This window comes from Herpailurus yagouaroundi, unplaced genomic scaffold (assembly GCF_014898765.1).
Source record: "Herpailurus yagouaroundi ecotype Mexico unplaced genomic scaffold, PumYag 216, whole genome shotgun sequence".
NCBI lineage: Eukaryota > Metazoa > Chordata > Mammalia > Carnivora > Felidae > Herpailurus > Herpailurus yagouaroundi.
Genome location: NW_024412447.1, coordinates 5,009,382 through 5,032,271, shown reverse-complemented (window position 1 = coordinate 5,032,271; position 22,890 = coordinate 5,009,382). Strand labels below are relative to the sequence as shown.

Here is a 22,890-nt window from a genome sequence, read left to right as displayed (position 1 = left end):
TGAGTTAGCATGTGTAGTTCATATAGGTTATATAGAAGATATACCTGGTATACAATAATATCACAATAGTGATACTATTAATATATTCTTTTATTAGCTCTAATGTAGTTATTACCTTATTACCCCATAAGCAGTTATGTCCAGGAGACTTCATCTCACCACAGACACTGATGGCCAACGTGGAGATCAGAGAAACCACTCGGGTAACAGCAAAACCTCTGTAGTCCTCCTTATTTGTACTAAGCTGAGATATTGTCCAGAGAGAGATGTGGATTTGCTGCAACAACTCTTTAAGATCATCTACACTCTGAGCTCTCTCTTCCCTCACTGTCTTTCATTTCAGCCTTTGCATATGCTGTCCTGCCCACCTAAGAAAATCCCCATCGCAAGCCCCCATTTTCAGTCTTACAGTAAACCTGTGCACACACAGTTCAACGCTGAGGAATATATGTCCTGACACTAATTGTGAGATCATGAGCAAAGTAATTAACTTCTAATCTGTAAAATGGAAATGCTAATTATACCTACTTCATAGTCGTGTTGTAAATGAGTTAACAAATCGTATAGAAGAGGTGCCTGGGGCACAGGAAACTCTCAACTGTTTGCTAGTATTAATAACTGTTCCTAACAATGTCTTCGTCTTTGCTCCTAGGAGGCTGATCCTTCTTGCCACCACTGGCTGATGTCCCTCAAGCCAGATATTCTGATCCTGATGGTAGCATCTCCTCATTGGCCTTTCGCCATTAGAATCTAGGCAGAAAGATTTCTTCTCCAAGTGTTTAATTTTGTATCTTCCTCATTCATCAAGGTGAGTTAGACCTTATGTTTTCCTTCTCCCCGCTTCTCTCCCCACCCCTGCACCTGTCCTTGAAACCAAAGAACACGAATGTTGGGTGTAAGTCATGCAGCCACAGGAGGAAACAAAACCTGAGACTTGGAAGGAAGAAATCTCTTCTACTCACAGGTTCCAGAGAGGGGGTCACCACATACCATGCAGGGCCACAGGGGAAGCACCAGGTTGTGGTCAGGTTGCAGAAGACAGGGGTGAGGGGGAGAGCCTGAGTCAGAACTTGTACTGGGGTTTCCATTCTATTTAGAGTAAGTGGTTTAGGATTAGCTAGTTGGAATCATTCCAGCAGGCTTTGGGCTATAGGGTTGGCTTGGCACCTGGCCCTGGGATGATTTTAGGTGCAAGGAAATATTGGCTTCTATGTGATCATTCGATATGGAGGTGGCTGGGTCTGCATACTTGGGATTGGTTGGTTTATACTGATTGATGGAGCCCTTTGCTATCTCTAAGAACTGGCTAGCCAAGGCCTGGGAGGGACAGTCTCTGCTGGCCAGCAAGCTTGTTAAAATGTCAAGACATCATAAGATACAGAAAATTTAAAAACAGATTAATAAGTGCAAATCTGGTTCCTTCTGCCCAGAACACTCCCCTGCCCCAGCCCCTGCTTCATCTGATTTTCTTTTTCTTTTTCTTTTAATATTTATTTATATTTGAGAGAGAGACACACACAGAATGTGAGCAGGGGAGGGGCAGAGAGACAGAGACAGAATCTGAAGCAGGCTCCAGGCTCCGAGCTGTGAGCTGGCAGCACAGAGCCCGATGCAGGGCTCAAACTCACTAGCAGTGAGATCATGACCTGAGCCAAAGTCAGATGCTCAGCTGACTGAGCCACCCAGACGCTTCCTGATTTTCTATTACTTATTCCTTAGGTCTGTAATGAAATGTGACCTGTTGCATTTGCACATAACATACTACCTCCTTCCCTTTATTAGTTTGCTAGGGCTGCCATAACATATCACCACAGCCTGGGACACTTAAACAGCAGAAATGAATCTTCTCCCAGTTCTGGATGCTGGAAGTCCAAGATTAGAGTGTGAACAGGGTTGGTTCCTCCGTGACTGTGAGGGAGGGTCTGAGTCCATGCCCCTCTCCTGGCTTCTGGTGGCCTGCTGGCCATCACTGGCATTCCCTTGGCCTGTAAAAGCATCACCCCAATCCCTGCCTTCACTTTCACATGGTGTTCTCCCTGCATGTGTGCATCTGGGTCCAAATTTCCCTTTCTAATAAGGACACTGTCATTGGATTAAGGCCCTCTTTAAGGACCTCATTTTTTTTTGTTTAGATTTTTTTTTTTGAGAGAGAGAGAAAGAGGAGGGGAAGGGCACAGGGATAGGGATAGAGAGAGAATCTCAAGCAGGCTCTATGCCCAGCATGGAGTCAGGCCTTCAACTGACTGAGCCACCCAGGCACCCCAAGGACATCATTTTTTTTTTTTTTAACTCGATTACTTCTATAAAGACCCTGTCTCCAAACAAGATCCTATTCTTAGGCAGTGGGAGTCAGGGCACCAACATTTTGGGAGGACACAATTCAGCCCAGAGCACCACCCTCACAGCTCTCCTGTCATCTCCCTATGTTAGTGCCCCCCACTCTGTACTTCCCTAGTGCTTGTACCCACCCCCAAGAGCCCTTAGTACACTTTATTGTAGATATTACTTTTTTGAAGCAAATTCCACTTCCTTCCTCCCCAAATACATCTCTGGGCTCCTCATTTTTCTCTGTATCATACACACTCTTGCATGCTCAAGGGACACGCCCAAATGGAAAATTGATGAATGAATGGAATAATGAGCTGTTGAGGGAAAGGGAAGAGAAGGCCAGAATACATAGCTGTACTCATAATTTAACGTGTTACTTGCCTAGACAGCATTTACAACAGTCTCACTAACTTCCAGAAGGAATCCTCTTGTAATTCATTACACTACACCTGTAACCCAATTAAAGGGTATTATATATTGGGGCACATCAGTGGCTCGCTCAGTTAAGTATCTGACTTGGTTTCAGCTCAGGTCACGATCTCACAGTTCGTGAGTGCGAGCCCCACATCAGGCTCTGCACTGACAGTGTGGAGCCTGCTTGGGATTCTCTCTCTCCCCTTCTCTCTGTCCCTCTCCTGCTCTTGCTGTATCTCAAAATAAATAAACATTTTCTTAAACAGGTCTTAAATATTTAGTTTATAAGCAATGTATTATGTTCAAGGAAGAGTCCGTTTGCAATCAGTCTCATCACAGTTATAATCCAACCATATGGTACCAGTTCAATATTGAGTTAGAACCCCATCATTTGGCAAGTCTCCCTTGGTTATGTTTGATCATGTTCTTCATTTACATCCTGTAAGTTATTTCAATTTGTTATTTATTATTTGCTATTTTGTTTTCAGCTACTGTGATGAGAGTCACTGCTCATAACATGCTCTAAGTTGTTCTTATTAATTCATGGAGAACAGTTGGCTTACATATGTATCTTTTTTAATCAGCCAATCTTTTATACTCTGACCAGGCTTCTATTGATTATATTGATTCTCTCTCTCTCTCTCTCTCTCTCTCTCTCATATCTTATTTTATTCTTGTGTTTCTTCATTGGTCCAAAACACAAGAACCACATTTAATCATTATGGCAATAACACACATTATGGCTTTGTTCCTGGTAGATATAAACTATTTTAAATTTGAGATGTTATATGGTTCTTTGTGTTTTGCCTCCTTCATTTGAAAGCTCATTCCATTATACGTCACTGCTCTTTTGTCTACTTTTGTCTTCTGACTCCCTTGTCATCTCCTTATTTTCATGGGAAGGACACAGTCTCCAACTGTGTTTTGTCCATCCTCCTCCTCAATTGATTGCTCTCAATTCCAGCATCTGTGTGGATGACAGAACAATGCAAAGTCACCTTGATATATATTTTTCACCATTTTCCCAAGAAAGTGGGGGGAAATGGAGTATTAGAATAACCAAGAGACTGGGGATTAGTGCTTCTCAAACTCTCTGAAGACCCCCCAGTGACCACGTTTCTCATATTTTCCATATGTAACACCACTTATATATTATGCCCAAACAAAAAATTGACATTAAAAAAACCTATTAAGAGTGGTGTCAGCAAAAATGGTAAAGTAGGGACCTCCAGGGGCTGTCTCTCCCTATAACACTGAAAATCCTGGCAAAAACTGTCAGAATCAACTTTATAAAAACTCTGGAAGATAGTCACTGGTTTACAGTCACCAAGCAAATGCTTAACCATGAGAAAGACCACTGAAGCAGTCTTGGATTCAGTTCTGGCCTTCTAACTTAGCCTTACCCCATCCAAGACCACAGCAACAGTCTTGAAGGCAGCCAGCATTCCCAATGTGCGCATCTAGTCCAGGATTTCAGGAGACCTTGATCTGAAGGAATTCTGTTGGTCTTTTTTGACTTGCCTGTGGGTCCCCTGAAGGACTGACACAAGGGACATGCCTTTGTTCTTCCCAATCTAAAACTAAAACTCTCTCAGGGTGGAAAGATGGCCATGGCTACATGGAGGATGTTACTGGAAAAGAGTGAAAACCAAATGGACAAGCCACCAAAGGGGCAAAAAATAACTGTTGAGATAAACAATAGACAACGCTGGGGAGAAAAAGCTGTAAAGTGAGAAACTTTGGGGAAAAGGGCTTTGAAAAACTCTGTCATATACTGGGCAACCTAGAAATCCATGTGCATGGCCAGGGCAGGATGCATGCTCAGCAAAGACCTGGGAAGATCATAAGCTTTCACTGCTGGCTGGTCATTAGACTCTGCATAATCAGGATGTGAAGGCTGAGGCAGAGTTGTAAACAGCCTGGCTAATTGTTGAAGGAATGCCCCAACACAGAGCCAAACTGCAAGGAACTAGGGAGCCTTTTGTTCTTTCTTTTCTTTCTTTCTTTTTTTTAAAACAATACTCAACATATCCAATTTAAAAAAAAAATTTAATGTTTATTTATTTTTGAGACAATGTGAGAGACAGAGTGCAAGCAGCGCAGGGGCAGACAGAGGGAGACACAGAATCTGAAGCGGGCTCCAGGCTCTGAGCTGTCAGCCCAGAGCCCAACATGGGGCTTGAACTCACAAACCATGAGATCATGACCTGAGCCAAAGTCAGACGCTTAACTGACTGAGCCACTCAGGCACCCAACATATCCAATTTTTAATGAAAAAGTAGAAGCATGCAAACATACAAGAAAGTATGGGCCATTCCCAGGACCAAAAAAATGAACAGTGAATAGGGGAAATCCATATCACTCCTTTACTGTGTTTCTCCTTTACTCTCATACAATGGCCACACTGACAACACTTCTGACACCAGATGTACTGAGTTTATTCTCACACCAAGCAATTCCGTGACACTACCTGGGTGTTCCACAATTTAACTCCATTCTGACACTGTCTATCTGGAGATAGCAGGTCCCCAGGTTATTCACAACTTCTGTCCAACTTGGCTACAAATCAGATGTTCTTGTGACCCCCCTATCTTGGATTCAATTATTTGTTAGAGCAGATCATAGAACTCAGGGAAACACTTGTACTTACCAGTTTATTGAATGATATAATAAGGGACACAGATGAACAGCCAGATGAAGAAATGCATAGAGTGAACTCTAGAGGATCTTCTGTCCCCATGGAGTTAGGGTGCATCTCCATCCTGGTACTTACATGTGTTCACCAGCCTGGAAGCTCTCCGAGCCCCATACTGTTGGGATTTTAGGGAGGCTTCCTCATATGGGCATGATCTATCATTGACTCCACTTTTAGCCCTGTCCCGAGGTTCTAATCATGGCCTGGTTTTTCAGGTGACCAGCTCCCTTTCAGGAGCTATCCAGGACCCTATCCAGAGTCACCTCATTAGAACAAAAGATGCTCCTACTGCTCTTATCAATTAGAAAATTACAAGAGTTTTAGGAACCCTGTGCCAGGAATGGGTATGGAAACTAAATTTTTTTAAATTATACAATCAAAATACCACAAACAGAAACTGTCCCTGAGAAAACATAGACTTTAAAGCAGCTGTCTTAAATATGCTCCAAGAGCTAAAGGAAACTACCACACACACACACACACACACACACACACACACACACACACACACAAAGCTGAAGAAAACCAAGAGGATAATGTCTTAATAAATATGGAATATCAATAAAGAGATAGACATTATAAAGTGGAAGAAAATAGGGATTTTAGAGATTAAAAGTACAATAGCTGAAATGAAAAATTTGTAGAAGGGGTCAGCAGATTTGAGCAGATGGAAGAATCAGCAAGTGTGAAAACTGGTCTGGCAAAGTGTTCCTATCTGAGAAACAGAAAGAGACAACAATGAACAAAAAAGGAACAGAGAAACACCCTGTGGAACACTGTGAAGCAGGCTAACATATATATCATGGGAGTCCCAGAAGGAGAAAAGAGAGAGCAAAGGTGCAGGAAGAATATTTGAAGAAAAAATTATTGAAAACTTACCAAATCTGAAAAAATGACAGTAATCTACATATTTAAGAAACTCAGTGAACTCAAGTAGAATAAACACAGATTGGTATGCACCAAGACACAGGATAATCAAACAAGGATGAAAAGAATTTTGAAAACAGGGAGAGAAGCAACTTGTAACCTACAAAGGATCTTTAGCAATATTAACAATAGATTTTTCATCAGAAGCTGTGGAGGCCAGCAGGCAGTGGAGTGACATATTTAAAGTACTGAAAAAAGAAAACTGTCAACGAAGAATTCTATACCTAGGAAAACTATCCTTCAAGAATGAAGGAGAAATTAAGACATTTCCAAAGAAACAAAAGCTGAAGGAGTTTGTTACTGGTAGACCTTCTCTACAAGAAATACTAAAGGAGGGGAGCCTGGCTTACTCAGTTGGTGAAGCATGTGACTCTTGATCTCAGTGTTGTAAGTTTGAGTCCCATGTTGGGTATAGAGGTTACTTAAACATAATTTAAAAATCTTAAAAAAAAAAGAAATGCTGAGTCACCTGGGTGGCTCAGTTGGTTAAGCAATCCAACTTCAACTCAGGTCAAGATCTCATGGTTCGTGAGTTCGAGTCTCACATTGGGCCTTGTGCTGACAGCTCAGAGCATGGAGCCTGCTTCAGATTCTGTGTCTCCCTCTCACTCTGCTCCTCCTCTGCTCACACTTTGTCTCTCTGTCTCTCAAAAATAAATAAACATTAAAAAAAAATGCTAAAGGGAGTGCTACAGACCAAAATGAAAGGATACTAGATAGTAACCTGAAGCCTATACAAAGAAATAAACAACACTAGTAAAGATGACTACATAGGTAAATATAAAAGCCACTATTATTGTTATTTTGGTTTGTGACTCCTCCATTTTCCTATGTTATTTAAAAGACAGATGCATTGGGGCGCCTGGGTGGCGCAGTTGGTTAAGCGTCCGACTTCAGCCAGGTCACGATCTCGCGGTCCGTGAGTTCGAGCCCCGCGTCGGGCTCTGGGCTGATGGCTCAGAGCCTGGAGCCTGTTTCCGATTCTGTGTCTTCCTCTCTCTCTGCCCCTCCCCCATTCATGCTCTGTCTCTCTCTGTCCCAAAAATGAATAAACGTTGAAAAAAAATTAAAAAAAAAAAGACAGATGCATAAAACAATATTTATAAATCTATGTTAACATGAAAACTATGTATAAAGAGGAATCAGTGACAGTAGGCCTGTAAAGGGTCAGGGATGGCAATATATAAGAACAAATGTATTGTGTACTTTAAAACTAAGCTGGTATTAATTCAAACTAAGGTGTTATAAGTTTAAGATTTTCATTGTAGTCCTCCAAGTAACCACTAAGAGCACAAGTAAACAAATATATAGAGAGAAAAAGAAATGAGAAAGGAATCAAAGCAGAACACTACAATCAGTTAAACACAAAAGAAGGCAGGAATGGAGAAATTGAAGAACAACAAAGATGCAGGATTCAGAAAACACATAAAAAATGGCAGAAATAAGTTCTTCCTTACTCTAAATGTAATGGGTTTGGGGTGCATGAGTGACTCAGTCAGTTGAAGATTCGACTCTTGATTTCAGCTTAAGTCATAATCCCAGGTCAATGCCCTCAGTGTGGAGCTTGCTTGAGATTCTCTCTTTATCTCCCTCTATACCTCCCTTGCTCTCTCTCTCTTTCAAATAAATAAATAAATAAATAAATAAATAAATAAATAAATAAATAAATAAATATAATGGGTTAAGCTCTCCGATTAAAAGGCAGAGATTGGCAGAAGGTATTTAAAAAACAACAACAGGGGAGCCTGGGTGGGTCAGTCAATTAAGCGTCCAACTTTGGCTCAGGTCATGATCCTACAGTTTGGGGTTCAAGCCCTGTGTCAGGCTTGGTGCTAACAGGTCAGAGTCTGGAGCCTCCTTCAGATCCTGTGTCTCCCTCTCTCTATCTGCCCTTCCCCTGCTCATGCTCTGTCTCTCTCTCTCAAAAATAAATAATAAAACATTTAAAAAAATTTTAAACAAAACAACAACAAACAACAAAACTCCACCCTCTACCTTTTAAATTTTCAAAAAATGAAAAAGATATTTTATGCTAATAATAGCCAAAAGAGAGCTGGAGTGGTTATATTAATATCGCGTAAAGTAGACTTTAAGTCAAAATTGTTACAAGAGACAAAGAGGGGTATTAAATATTGATAAAAGGATGAATTCATTGAGAAGATATAAGAATTATATACATACCTCATAGAGCCCCCAAATATATGAAGAAAAAGTTGACAGAATTGAATGGAGAAATAGACAGTTCAACAATAATAGTTTGGAGACTTAAATACCTCACTTTTAATAATGAATAAAGTAACTAAACAAGATCAGCATAAAAATAAAGGAAGTGAACAACACTATAAGTCAGCATTCTCCAGGACAGACTGTATGTTTTTTGTTTTTTGTTTTTGTTTTTGTTTTTGTTTTTGTTTTTGTTTTTGTTTTCAGAAAGTATGAGCAAGTGAGGGGCAGAGGGAAAGGGAGAGAGAATCTCAAGCAGGCTCCACACTGAGCGGAACCCTACACGAGGGGCTCAATCTCACAACTGTGAGGCTACAACCTGAACTAAAATTAAAAGTTGGACACTCAACCAACTGAGCCACCCAGGCACCCCAGGGCAGACTATATGTTAAGTCACAATAAATTTAACAGAACTGGAATCACACAAAATATCTTCTCTGACCACAATAGAATGACAAGAAATCTGGAAGGAAAACTAGAGCATTCACAAAATATGTAAGTTAAACAATACATTTCTTTTAAATATATTTTTAAGTTCATTTATTATCATTTTTTTAAACTAATCTCTACACCCAACATGGGGCTCGAACTTATGACTGCAAGATAAAGAATTGCATGCTCTTCCTACTGAGCCAGCCAGGTGCCCTTTTTAAAAAATATATATTTTTAAAATTTTATTTATAAACAACACATTCTTGTTTCTTTTTTTTTTTTAATGTTTACATTTATTTTTGAGACAGAAAGAGACAGAGCATGAGAGGGGGAGGAGCAGAGAGAGAGGGAGACACAGAATCTGAAGCAGGCTCCAGGCTCCAAGCTGTCAGCACAGAGCCCAATGCAGTGCTCGAACCCACAAACCATGAGATCATGACCTGAGCCGAAGTTGCACGCTTAACCAACTGAGCCACCCAGGCACCCCAATACATTCTTGTTTCTTTTGAGAGAAAGAGAGTGCATGACTGGGAGAGAGGGGCTGAGGCAGAAAGAGAGAGAATCCCATGCAGACTCCACACTCAGTGTGGAGCTTCACATGGGGCACCATCCCCTGACCCTGGAGTCATGACCTGAGCCAAACTCAAGAGTTGGACGCTCAGTCGACTGAGCCACCCAGGCACCCCTAAACAATACATTTTTAAACAACAATTTGGTCATAGAAGGAATCACAAAATAAATAAGAAAATACTGGGAGATGAACAAAAACAATCAGAACTTATGACATGCAATGGAAAAAGAAACAGTGCTATAATGTCTATATTTAAAAGAAAGGTCTTGGGGCATCTGAGTGGTTCAGTGGGTTAAGCGTCCAACTCTTGATTTCGGCTCAGGTCATGATCTCATGGTTCATGAGTTTGAGCCCTGCATTGGGCTCTGTGCTGACAGTGTGGAGCCTGCTTGGGATTCTCTCCCTCCCTCCCTCTCTGCCCCTCCTCCCCCCCTTTCTCTCAAAATAAATTAACTTTAAAATTTATATGTTAACAATTAAAAAATAGATATTTTATTTTGTTTTTTATTTTTGAGAGAGAGGGCAGGGGAGGGGGGAGAGAGAGAGAGAGAGAGAGAGAGAGAGAGAATGAGGGAGATCATGATCTGAGCCAAAGTCAAAGTCCTACACTCGATCGACTGAGCCACCCAGGCACCCCTAAAGAAAAAACAAACAAAACCAAAACAAACCAAACTATATATATATAGTATATATATATAGTATATATATATACTATATATATATAGATCTCAAATTAATAGCTTATACTTTAAGGAACTAGAAAAAGAAGCACAAACTAAGTCCAAAGTTAGGAGAGGAAGGAAACATATAATGGTAGAAGTGAAAATAACTGAAATTGTGACTAGAACAATAGAGAAAATCAATAAAATCAAATTTGGTTATTTGAAAAGATTCATAAAACTGACAAACCTTTAGTTAGATTAAGGAAAAAAAGAGAATTCATTAATAAAATCAGAATTGAAAATGGGGATGTTACTACTGACCCTACAAAAGAAAAGTGTTTTAAGAGAATACTATGAATAATTATACACCAACAAAATACATAAATGGATGAAATGGACAAATTATTAGAAACATACAACCTCCCAAAACTGCCTCAAAAAAGAAATAGAAAATCTGAGTTGAGTGTTTTTATAATGAAAGACTATTGGATTTTGTCAAAGGCTTTTCCTATATTAATTGACAAGATCATGTGGTTCTATTAATGTGGTATATAACAATTTAGGAAGTTGAATCAATAATCCAAAACCTTCCAACATGGGGCACCTGGGTGGCTCAGTTGGTTAAGCATCTGCCTCTTGGTTTCGGCTCAGGTCATGATTTCATGGTTTGTAAGATTGAGCCCTGTGTCAGGCTCTGCACTGACAGTGTGGAGCCTGCTTGGAATTCTCTCTCTCCCTCTCTCTTCCCCTCCCCAGCTCATGCTCTCTCTTTCTCAAGATAAATAAATAAACTTTGAAAAATTTTAAAACAAAACAAAACCTTCTAACAAAGAAAGTCCAGGACAAGATGGCCTCACCGCTGAATTCTACAAAATATTTATAGAAGAATTAACACCAATACTTCTCAAACTCTTTGAAAAAATAGAAAAGGAGAAAACACTTTCTGTGTCATTTTACAAGGCCAACATTATCCTGATACTTAAGCCAGACAAAAACATCACAAGAAAACCTCAGACTGGGGGCACCTGGGTGACTCAGTCAGTTAAGCATCCAACTTTTGATTTCAGCTCAGGTCATAATCTCACAGTTTCATGAGTTCAAGCCCTGTATCAGGCTCTGTGCTGACCCCATGCATAGTCTGCTTGGGATTCTCTCTCTCCTCTCTCTCTCTCTGCCCCTCCCCTGCTCACATTCTGTCTCTCTAAAATAAATAAACAGGCTTAAAAAAAAAAAAAACAACCCTAGGGGTGCCTGGGTGGCTCAGTCGGTTAAGCATCTGACTTCGGCTCGGGTCATGATCTCTTGGTTTGTGGGTCTGAGCCCCGCGTTGGGCTCTGTGCTGACAGCTCGGAGCCTGGAGCCTGGAGCCTGCTTCGGATTCTGTGTCTCCCTCTCTCTCTGCCCCTCCCCAGCTTGGGTTCTGTCTCTCTCTGTCTCTCAAAACTAAATAAACATTTAAAAAAACAAAAAACAAAAACCCTGCAAACCAATATCCATTATGAATATAAATGGGAAAATTCTCAACAGAAAACTCGCAAACCGAATCCAGCAGTATGTTACAATGATTAAACTTGTGACTGAGTAGGATTTATCTCAGGAATGCAAGGGTGGGTCAGCGAGCGGAAAAATCAATCAGTGCAATATACCACATTAAGAAAAGGAAGGTGAAAAGATCCCAATCTCCTGATCCTCTTAAATCATATAGAAAAAACATTTGACAAAATCTAACACGTGTCATGATAAAAACACCCATCAGACAAACAATAGAAGGGAACACCCTTAATATTATAAAGGGAGTATAAAAAAAAATCCACACCAAAAGCACAAACAAAAAATAAACTGGATTTCATTCAAATTTTATAACTTTTGTGCATTAAAGGACACTATCAAGAAAGTAAAGCAATCACCCCAGAGTGAGAGAAAATATTTCCAAATCATGTCTGAAAAGAGTCTAGTAGCCAGCTTAAAGGACTCTTACAAGTCAACGATAAAAATAAATCACCCAATTTAAAAATTGACAAATGGCTTGAATTGACATTTCTTCAAAGGTGATATGCAATGGCTCATGAGCCTGTGAAAAGATGCTCGACATCGTTAGGGAAATACAAAACCACAACGAGATGCCACTTCACGCCCACTAGGAAAAGCGTAAAGAAAACAACAACGTGTTGGCAAGGATGCAAAGAAATCAGAGCCCTCAAACGCTGCCGGTGGGAATATAAACTGGTGCAGTCACTGTGGAAAATGGCGTAATGGTTCCTCAATAAGTTAAACACAGATCTGACCACATGACCCAGAGATTCCACTCCTAGGTACACACACCCCCAAAAGAATTGAAAAAAGGTGTTCAAACTAAAACTTGTACACAAGGGTCATAGCTGCTCTGTTCATGACGCCCAAGAGGCAGAAAGAACCCAAATGTCTATCAACAGAAGAACGGATGAATAAAATGTGTTGTGTCCGTATAATGGAATATGATGCAGTCATAAAAGGGAATGAAATACTGATATATTCCACAGTGTGCACAGACCTGGAAAACATGCTACGTGAAAGAATCCAGATATAAGAGATGAAGATATAAGAGAAGCCAGCTATAATGGTTGCCAGGGGCTGGTGTATGGAGAAAACAGGGAGTGACTGCTTAATGTGCAGGAGGTTTCCACTTTAGGGTAGTGAAAAAAAAATCCTGGAACTAGTAAGTGTTGATGGTTGCATAACATTGTGAATGTACCTAATGTCACTAAATTGCACACTTTATTTTTTTATTTTTATTTTTATTTTTTTTCAACGTCTATCTATTTTTGGGACAGAGAGAGACAGAGCATGAACGGGGGAGGGGCAGAGAGAGAGGGAGACACAGAATCGGAAGCAGGCTCCAGGCTCTGAGCCATCAGCCCAGAGCCCGACGCGGGGCTCGAACTCACGGACCGCGAGATCGTGACCTGGCTGAAGTCGGACGCTTAACCGACTGCGCCACCCAGGCGCCCCAAATTGCACACTTTAAAGTGGTCAAAATGAGGGGCGCGTGGCTGGCTCGATCGGTGGAGTGTGCCACTCTTGACCTTGGGGTTGTGAGTTTGAGGTCCATGTTGGGTAGAGAGAGATTGCTTCAAAATAAAAAATCTTTAAAATGGTCCAAATAAGAGGTTTCACGTTGTATTTTACCACACTTTAAAAAAAAGCAATGAAGTAAAAATTCCTGGGTACTCTCTATAAATACGATGATAGTCTCCAATGGAGCCATCTCTAAGGAGTTTCTGTTAAGTTATTGAATATCAAGGAAACTCGAGATATAGTGCTTAAAGAGTTTTGGGGTTTCTTATATATGGAGAGTTCTGCGGCTTGCTTTTATCACTGGATAATGTGCCTTATGGAACTTCTGCCCACTAGGTGATGTAGAATAGTTTCTTTTTTAAACTGATGATTAGTATTCTACAGACCTTTACTATCCACTAGGCCAGTCACTGCCAACCTGAAATGTGGCTCATACCACATGTTAAGATGATAATATTTGGAGTGTTTTGGATTAAATCAAATATATTATTAAAATTAATCTCACTTAAAAAAACACCCTTTTTAAATGTGACTACTAGAAAATTTAGAAATACATATGTGGCTCACTTTATATTTTATTGGATAGCATTAGTCCCGACTGCTTATTCAGAGCCCACAAGAGTAGGTTGAAGACCAGAAAAAAAAATCCATGATCCCAGGCAGGGTTGGTCTGTGTTGTATTTCGTGTATTTGCCGGGCCTCTCCTCCCTGGTGTCCACATTTTGTAATTCTTACCAGATTTCTCCCTTCCCTTCATCTGAGCTGTATGTATTTCATGGTCTTAGACGTTCTCTCACTTAAGTTGTTTCTTGCAGTATGTTTTTTTTAATGTTTATTTATTGATTTTGAGAGAGAGAGAGAGCGAGCGAGCATGTGCACATGAGTCAGGGAGGGGCAGAGACAGAGGGAGAGAATCCCAAGCTGACGCGGGGCTCGATCTCACAAACCGTGAGATCATGACCTGAGCCAAGTTCAAGAGGTGAATGCTTAGAGGTACCTGGGTGGCTCAGTCCGTTGAGCCTCTGACTCCGGATCAGGTTCGAGCCCCATGTCAGGCTCTGTGCTGACGGCTCAGAGCCTGCTTGGGATTCTGTGTCTCCCTCTCTCTCTGCCCCTCCCCCGCTTGCACTCTGTCTCTCTCTGTCTCTCAAAAATGAATACATGTTAAAAATTTTAAATTAGTTAAAATTAAATAAAATTTGAATCTAGTTCCTCCTCAGGCATACCATGCCACGTTTCAAGTAGTCCACGACTGCAGGTGACCAGTGGCCACTCTGTTAGCACAGGATTTTATCATCATTACAGAGAGTTCTCCAGGACAGAGTCGGCTTGGAGCTTTAAGAATGTGGATTCTGGGGCACCTGGGTGGCTCAGTCGGTTAAGCGGCCGACTTGGGCTCAGGTCATGATCTCTCGGTCCATGAGTTCTAGCCCCGCGTCGGGCTCTGTGCTGACAGCTCAGAGCCCACAGCCTGCTTCATATTCTGTGTCTCCCTCTCTCTGACCCTCCCCTGTTCGTGCTCTGTCTCTCCCTGTCTCAAAAATAAATAAACATTAAAAAAAATTAAAAAAAAAAAAGAGTGTGGATTCTTCCATTTATTAGCTTGTATGACCTTGAACCAGTTAGTTAACCTCTCTTTGCCTCACTTAACTCACCCATAAAATGGAAATGCTTATAATACCTACCTCATGGGGTAGTTGCAAGGATTGAATAAATCAACATGTGTAAATCTTTAGAAGTAATGTCTGGCACATAATAACCTCTGGTTAATGGTTAACAACTACTAGTATTGTCTTTTGTAAACTGTGGAGACTTGAGTCTGTCGTCAGACATTGATTGTCATTCTTCCGAACAGAGAAACTTTTGGCCTTCTTCCTGGGGCATCTTTTGCCAAGTTCAGCCGTATGATGAGAAATTTTTCTGAGAGTTCTGACAAAGTTTCCTTCAAATACTCACCAGGGTGAGTTAGAATTAGGATTAGAAAAATAAGAAACACGGGGCACCTGGGTGACTCAGTAGGTTAAGCGTCCGACTTTTGATTTCGACTCAGGTCATGATCTCACTGTCATGAGATTGAGCCCTGTGTCGGGCTCCACACCCTTTCCTTGCCTTTCCTCTCTCGACTTGCTCTTCCCATCTCTGTCTCTGAGTCTCTCTGCTCTGAATTGCCCCCACTAATTTCACCTTGCACGTTGCCATGCAATCTGCAGGGCTCGGTCTCAGTGGGCTGCAGGAAAGCCCACTCTGAACTTCCTTTCCTACTGATCTGCCCCCCACCCAATCCTATTATTCCCCCCCCCCCCACATTTCCTTCCTGCAGTTTTGGGACTTGTTGCCGACAGCTGCTTTATATAACACCCTAAAGTTCACTGAGGGCAGGGACTAACACATTTCTCTCCCTGACTTCCAGAGTAGATGCTAGGTGGGTATTTGCTGCATGAATGCAAGTGTGAACTGTTTCAAGAGATAGGAGCTATATACAGTTAAGTTTGGGGTTTATTAATGAATGGCTTGATTGCCCAGATGCATATTGAAACATCTTAGTAAGTGCCACGGGAGTCCTTTTAGGACTAACTGCATTGTATTTGTAAATTGGTCTTAATCTTGGGGCGCCTGGGTGGCTCAGTCGGTTAAGCATCCGACTTCAGCTCAGGTCATGATCTCACGGTTTGTGGGTTTGAGCCCCTTTTTGGGCTCTGTGCTGACAGCTTGGAGCCTGCTTTGGATTCTGTGTCTCCCTCTCACTACGCCTGTCCCCCAGTCACACTCTCTCTCAAAAATAAATAAACATTAAAAAATTTTAAAAATAAATTTATTTTGATCTTCATACTATAGGTATCTTGTTGAGTTCTGGAAAGAATTCTTTGGGATCAGTCATGTTGTACTTACAATCTTTAAAAACTGAAGTACACTCAGAAAATCTTTTCATTCAGAAAATCTTTCTTTAGGACCCTTGATCATAAGTTTTAGGCCCTGCACATTTTTCAAGTTTATTATTTATTCCTTAGCATTTTAAAGCCTTAGCCTAACCTTAACCCCATGATTATGTTTGTTATTTTTCTAATTAGATATTGCTAGTATATAGATTCCGGTTGGCTTTTTTACCGTGGTAAAACGGTACACAAAATTTATCAGGGTGCCTGGGTGGCTCAGTCGGTTAAGCATCCGACTCTTGATTTCAGCCAGGCTTGTGGAAATGAGTCACACTAAGCCCGCGGAGCCACGTGTGGAGCCTGCCTGGGATTCTCATTCTCACTCTCTCTCTGCCCCTCCTCCCCCCCCAAATAAATAATAAATAAACAAAAAATATTCATCATTGTAACCATTTTCAAGTGTACAATTCCATGGCATTAAGTAAATTCACATTCAATTGATTTTTTTTATATTCATGTTTTAATCAGCCACTTTTCTGAAAACTCTTCAGGGGGCTCACATATTTTCTCTTTTTTTCAAGTTACGGTATACAGATGAAGATACGTTTTCTCCATTCTGATTGAAATATCTTGTGGGTTTTTTTGGGTGGGGGGCAAACTTCCAGGACTGTGTTTAATCATTGTTTAGGATAACATGCATTCATGTTCATGAATTGGACAGGTGTTTATTTCCATTGTAAATCTAGGAAGTGAGATTTTTCCTTATAGCCTCAACCAGCCAGTTAGACCTGATTAGACCACTCAGTTTCTCCTTTGAAACCCCTAGTCTGCTGAATCAAGTTACACATTGAACCTTCTCCTTGCTATCAACTGTATTATCAGTGTTCATTTGTGCACATTTCCAAGGTCAACAGAGTTCTTAAATTTTTTTTTTTTACATTTATTTAGAGATAGAGAGAGTGGGGGAGAGGGAGAGAGAGGGGGTGACACAGAATCCAAAGCAGGCTCCAGGCTCTGAGCTGTCAGCACAGAGCCCGATGCAGGGCTCAAACCCCTGAACTGTGAGATCACGACCTGATCCGAAGTGGGACGCTCAACTGACTGAGCCACCCAGGCGCCCCTAAGGGCAACAGATCTAAGGGGGGACAGACTTTGCTCCCAAATAGTATTTGCTCCTCAAATCCTGGCATCCTTTTCCTATCCCTTTTTTGCCTGTAAAAAGTTCTATTCAACCCTCAAGGACCCGTTTTCAGTGTCACCACCTTCATAAAATTTTTCCTGAATGTCATCTACTGGGAGGGTTATTCCCAACGCCTCTAAACTTTACCTTCTTAATTTAGAGCATTGTCACAATGTGGAGTAACTAATTATGTATAACTCTGTATTCTAAACAGAACGGCCTCTGGAAAGTAGATACAGTATCTCCAGTGCGTGGTTTATTCTGGGTTCTAAATTAATATTTTGGCAATACATAAAGGAGTGACTTGGGATCTATTAACCTCAAAATAAACCTGGTCTAAGATTTGTTGAGTCATAGTCTCAGATTTCCTTCATAGGAGACTGTGGTCCTCAGAAAACCAAATGTATCTTTTCTTGAAAACTTTTGGGCTTTAATATCTCATGTTGGGTTGGGGAGAGGGGGTGTTAATTATCCATTAGGATAAAGTCGGCTTTGATAAGTTAAACAAGCCTTTCATTTCACGAGAGTCCAAAGCAAGACCAAAGAACTCAACTAATAAATAAAAGCTGGAGCCGGAATTTATATCTAGTCTGTCTGTCCCCAAACAGCACTCTGTGATGACTGTATCTCAGCCCAGGCTGCAGGGACAAGTCTATTGATGGTGTCTTCTTTTCTTCTTTTTGTGTCAAAATATTGTAGGTACTTCTTTTGAATGTGCTTTATGACTACTCCATTTTTTTCACGTTTATCTTATTTCCTCTTTGTTCATAGTGATGGTGAGTAAAAGCCGTAAGAGGTAAAGGGCCTGGTTTTGTTTGTTCCGAGGGGCGTAGGGCAAAGATTGAGAGATTCTAAGTACTCCATTCTATTGTGGGTGTGGAGTTCCCAGGGACAGGGTGGCCTGGGTGGTGGAATTAAGTTGGTGCTAGATGAGTCCTTGATAGTTACACTCGCAATGGTCGATTGTCATCCTCCCTGACTCATCCAGTTTTTTTCAGGGACCAGACTGGTGAGTTAAATGAGCATGTGACAAAGACCAACAGCCCTGCAGCCTTTATATCCATAAGGTACAGCACTAATATTCTCAGCCATTCCCTGAAGAGTTATTCTTTTGGCCAGAGAGGGCAAAGAGAGGGTGAAGGCTTCCACCTTGCTTTTTCTGCTAGACTGGCTCATACTCTACAGGTCAAGGAACCAATGTGAGGGTTCTGTCAACCTGGAAGTGTGACCATTTGGATGTTAAGTTTGGAAACTTGGGAAATGACCTCTGGGGCCCACAGATCCAATGTGTGTCTTGTCCCCACATGTTACTACTCTCTTAGCAAAAAAGGAGCTTTGGGGGTGCTTTGGGTTCCCATCTGTCCTCATTGTCTCTCTAAACCAACAGCTTAGAAATATCCAGGTATTCCTCTCTCCTAGTGTATGGTTACCCAATTAAATGGCCAATTAATCCTTTAAACCCAATTAAATCCTTCTTTGGTGAAGGATTTGGAGAATCACTATTGTATACACTTCTATGGATCTGGCTTCTCTTTTATCAAATGGTGATTTTCACTTTCCACTGGGAAAGTCAGGTGACCTCAGCCTTCTGCACATCCAGATTTTACATATATATATCCTTTGATTGTAGGTAGTATGTCTTTGTTGACTGCCCATCTACCTTGCCCCATGATCTGTTAGCCTCCTCCGTGGATCCCTGCGAGTCAGATGCTCGTATCTGCCACTCTGATCCTGCTGCCCACTCATGCCCACCTCGTTTCTGAGGGGTAAGTGCTGCCATTCAGCCTCTGTCATTCTAGGATCCTATCCCTCCTCTGGCCTACAGATGATAGCCACCACTGAGTTTCTTCAAGCTGACGGTGCCCCCACCCCCTTGGCCTTGTTAAGCAAAGTGCCCCCCAGGCCTTTTCAGCTCGTAGGATAGTCAGTTGGTAGTATCCATTCTCCGACGTGCACTTCCCTCGGCCTATTGAGCCCTTCTTCCACTATCTTCCATGGAATTCTTGGTGTGTCATGACGTAGTGTGGCTCACTTCTTTTTGCCAAGTACTATCCATACAGTGTATCAGTACTGGCCACTGGAGGCCCTTGACAAAGTGTTAGATCAGTATTGTGGGAGGGTGGCTCTATATCCCTTATTACCGCTCCCCTCCTCTTGATCGAGCCCCTTGAGATCCATTTACAGGATTACTTATGGCCCTGCTGGTATATATCAGCCAGGCCCTGGCTACTTCAATGTATCATTCCTCTCCTCCCTAAGTAGGCCTAACATTTATCCAATTGGGCCATACTGAGACCTAACCTTAGTGACGGTCTGGTGGCCATGGGGCCTGTGGGCAGATCCTAAAGAAGGCACTGTATTGTAGAGTACTTGTCTCATTTGAGGCTTCTGCCTCATCTTTAGGTTGGGGGGCTGGGCTGGGCCGCTTCTGAAAGCCCAAAGGGTTCAGAGCAATCTGAAGTTCATTGTGGTTAACTTATCGTCCCTAGTCTTGGTGTTCTACCTCTTCTTTATCTGAGCCCTGACTTTGGTGTTGGAGACCGACCATGGCTGAGAAGTCAATCACTTCTTTCTTTTTTTTAATTTTAAAGTTTCAGTTATTTATTTTGAGAGAGACAGAGACAGTGTGAGTGGGGAAGGGGCAGAGAGAGAGAACCCAAGCAGGCTCCATGATGCTCGTGCAGAGCCGGAAGCAGGGCTCAAACTTACGAAACTGAGAAATCACGACCTGAGCCAAAATCAAGATTCGGACGCTTAACCAACTGAGCCACCCAGGCGCCCCTTCGAGTCCATCACTTTAAAGTTCTGCTTCTTCTAAGTGGACCCTTGGGCCTGGTCCTCAGGACTGCCTGTCCTCTGACTGCAGATGATGGTTGCGACAAGGCATTAAAACATCTCTCTGGCTTTTATGCTTTGCTTTATATCGATGACTAACTGCCCAGGACCTGCCATGCTCCTTCTTTAAAGGACCAGTCATCGAATTTCACAGTTCTTTCAACGACTATTTTCCCCACATTCCCAAACACCAGGGAGATTGAATAGGCCAGGCTATGCCCTTCTATCCACCTCCCATCCCATCTTCCCCTGGGTGGGATTTTTATACAGCTTCATGGCGACCAGTGTCTCACCTGTCACCTGGAATCTTATCCTTAGACTCTGCTTCCTGGGACCTTTCCTGGTACCTGCCATCTTAAGCCAGGCTTGAAACAGAATTCAGATGCACGTACTATATGAAGGGTGTGCTCTGGAGGGAAAGGGAAGGAAGAGGGCAGGGAAGGAGTCAAGCAGGGATGTAGTGGAAGACGAACTTCTTTCTGATCCGACTGGACCTCTGGAGCCTGTGCTGCACCGCTAGTTGGGTCACAACTTGAGGCAAGGCCTTTCAGGACCTCTTTGTCAGCAGGCCACCGGTGTAGGCTGCAAGGGGGGTGGGGGGGGTGGTGGGAGGCAGAGTCAACTTCCCCATGAGGCAGCTCCCCCTTCAGCCAGGAACAGCTGGTGAGAGAAGGGGCAGCTGTGACATATTAGCAGCTAACACTCAGCAGCTGGGAGGGTAAGGGGTGCATCAGCGGGATAAAGGGGATCTGGTGGGGCATTTACAGCACCCGCTATAGGCTCACTAAGCGTCTGGAGGCTCTCGCAAAATCTAATGTATCACTGGGACACTTTCTGTTCTTTATCTGAATTGGGAGGTGGGGCATTTGGGGTGAGTTTGCCTCCAGCATAAAGGCAGTTTTGATAAAGGCAACAGGCTAAGTAATCTCTGTAGGTCACACAGTTTGTCAGCACTGAGGCAAAGTGAAATCTCCAAATAGTGCTCACTTTGTGGAAGAAAACAAGTTTCTGGGGCAGTTTGGCTTACTATCTCAGTTACAGACCAGCTCATGGACTTCCTAATATCCCTTGCAACCTCTCCACTTATGTTGTCAGTCTGTTATAATAATCGGGACTCAAACTCTTTGGAGGAAAAAGCCCTCTGCTTTCAAGGCACAGAGGAGGGTGGAGAGGGGTCAGTAACCCTGCCCACAAGAACCTGTCTGGTAGAGAACGCTAAGCGGTGGTGTTGTAAAAAGCCCCCTTTCCTATCTAAGTTGCTCAGGTACTGTATTAAGAGGAGGGCTGTAGGGCAGCTTGTCAACGGAATGCAAAACGGAAAATGAAATTAGAAGGCAAACGTCTCCTGTGACTTCCAAGGGTAGCAGTTTGAACTACCACAAGACTTAGGTGAATATTAAGGATCTGGCTCTTTAATTCCTTCTCCTTCTGTATTTAATCATCTGAAAGTCATTTGGGGAAGGCAAGTAAATTACTGCGTCCATGCCTATGGCCCTCCTGCTCTTGCAGACCTCTTATTAGTGTTGAAAGGGCCACGAAGGTGAAATTCCATAACCATTCTTCATCAGGAAGTTGCGGTGTTAATCCCAAAAGTGGGCACTGAATTTTGGAGGTTTGGAATTCACCTTTCCCCTTTTTGTGTCCTCAAACGACTTCAGTGTTCTGCTCCAAGCACACAGGTGATACTGTAATCACACAAGTGATTTCTTTCCATAACAATAGTGAATTAAGTGCCACCATAAAAATATGTGTGGTCTGTAGGGGGAGCAGTAAGATTCTGATGGGGGTTCAAGCAGGGCTTCTAGAAGCAGATGTAGGAATAGGGTGTTTGTAGGAAGATGTCTCTTCGGGCTGGGACACACACAAGAGGAAAGGCCACCAGGGCTTCAGTGTCAGGTGAAGGAGTTTAGACTGTTCTGTGGGTCGAGAAGAGGCAGAAGCAACGTCTGACCTGTGTTTTTGCAAGATCAAGGATGATCACGGAAGTCACAGAAAAATAACGGATGAAAAGAGAGTAAAGACTAGGAGGGGAGCAGAAAGGAGACTGAGGGAATGGGCGTGGCGAGGAGGTAGCCTCCGGGAGGGTCCGGGTCACAGTCCCAGGGTAGGTGGGGCGGGTGGGGCTTGGTGTAAGGGGTTAGTTAGGCCATGGGAAGGACTCAGGTTAGTGTAGGAGTGCCTGGTCCTTAAAGCAGAGAAGGTCCTCCCAGGACCATCAGGGAGGAGCGGGGACGCGAAGGAAAGGCGCGCTGCAGCGCTGAATTAATTAGTTCTCGCCGTGGAGACATCCAGTAAGTGGTGCGGAGTATGGATCCGGCACTGGGGAGCAAGACCTGGTCTAGTTGCCCCAAGGAGTGTGCAGTGCTTGGATGAGGCGCAGTCCAGACGGGCTGGGCAGGGGCCTGGCCTTTTCCGCAGCCAGGTTTCAAACTCTCCCCTCCCGGTCACGCAGTTTATGAAGTCTGCGAGCTGGCGCCCGGCTGGCTCCGGCGTCCTTAAATGCTGGGTCGCTAGGCCGAGGAACGAGTGCCGCAGGGGTAGCGGCGCGCGCGAGAGGCTCTCCCCGAGCCACGTCCGTTTGGGCGGCGCCCAGGTCCGCCGCGTCCCCGCTTAGGCCGGACGGGCCCAGGAGCAGCCAGAGCCTGGCTCGGGCCCCGCGGCCGCCGCGCGCCGCTCGATCCGCTCCCGCCGACGGC

The 22,890-nt window shown here is 42.9% G+C and overlaps 1 protein-coding gene across 1 annotated transcript in view; it reads left to right on the top strand.

Moving 5' to 3' along the window:
• The first annotated feature begins 691 nt into the window (after positions 1 to 691).
• USP42 (ubiquitin specific peptidase 42) overlaps positions 692 to 22,890 on the top strand; it is a 76,201-nt gene continuing 54,002 nt past the window's right edge. Inside the window, exon 1 of the mRNA XM_040455848.1 lies at positions 692 to 808. The gene's annotated coding sequence lies outside the window, so the exon portion shown is untranslated. The remainder of the gene's footprint in view (positions 809 to 22,890) is intronic.